We start from the raw sequence: 314 nt of genomic DNA on the forward strand, positions 1-314 counted from the left end.
GGGGCTCAGTGTCCTCTTCTCGGAGGCGCTTGCACCGGGAGCAGCTGCTTCTCAGAGGCCCCGGCCTGGACACAAAGGCAGGGACCACTCCATTCCTCAACACGGGCCGGAAGGCCGACAGCCTGGGCTCGGGGCTCTCAGACCTGAGAGGCCCGTCGAGCCGCCTTTGTCCTTCCTCGCGTCGGCTGAGGGCCCTCAGCGCGGTCTCCTTGGTACAGGGGTCCGGGGACTCCTGGCTGGGCGGACACGTGTACAAGCTGCTTAGGCTTTCAACGGGGGCGGTACAGATGTCCACCAGGCTCTGCGTGTGGCAG

Source organism: Neophocaena asiaeorientalis, unplaced genomic scaffold (genome assembly GCF_003031525.2).
Source record: "Neophocaena asiaeorientalis asiaeorientalis breed wild unplaced genomic scaffold, Neophocaena_asiaeorientalis_V1.1 scaffold882, whole genome shotgun sequence".
Taxonomy (NCBI): Eukaryota; Metazoa; Chordata; class Mammalia; order Artiodactyla; family Phocoenidae; genus Neophocaena; species Neophocaena asiaeorientalis.